We start from the raw sequence: 556 nt of genomic DNA, 5'->3' as shown, positions 1-556 counted from the left end.
GCCATCTTGCTTGCTTGTGTGGTAACTTGGAAGTGTATTTCTGACAGACCCAATCTGGGACTTAGCCGATTTTTCTCCTCATATCATATGGATCCATCACTAGGCCATCTTGCTTGCTTGTGTGGTAACTTGGAAGTGTATTTCTGACAGACCCAATCTCGGACTTAGCCGATTTTTCTCTTCATATTATATGGATCCTGGACTTAGCCGATTATTAGGTTATTATATATGGATCCTGGACTTAGCCGATATTTCTCTTCATATAATATGGATCCGGGACTTAGCCGATTTTTCTCTTCATATAATATGGATCCGGGACTTAGCCAATTTTTCTCTTCATGTGGTAACGTATGCCAATCGCTCACAAGTCATGGGATAAGGGTACTTGTGTTCTTCCATCTTCTAAGTCCCGCACGGGGACATCGTGATCGCCCCAAGTCCGGAATAGCGCCAAGTCAAGCCCCACGGTGGCCGTGCAGGACCTGTTAGCGGCGGCCCCACTGACAGCACTAATCCGGACTTAGAAATTATATCTTTCTAATCGAACACCACACAC

This window comes from Anopheles coustani (assembly GCF_943734705.1).
Source record: "Anopheles coustani chromosome X unlocalized genomic scaffold, idAnoCousDA_361_x.2 X_unloc_30, whole genome shotgun sequence".
NCBI classification, from domain to species: domain Eukaryota; kingdom Metazoa; phylum Arthropoda; class Insecta; order Diptera; family Culicidae; genus Anopheles; species Anopheles coustani.
Note: the sequence above shows the minus strand (reverse complement) of the source record.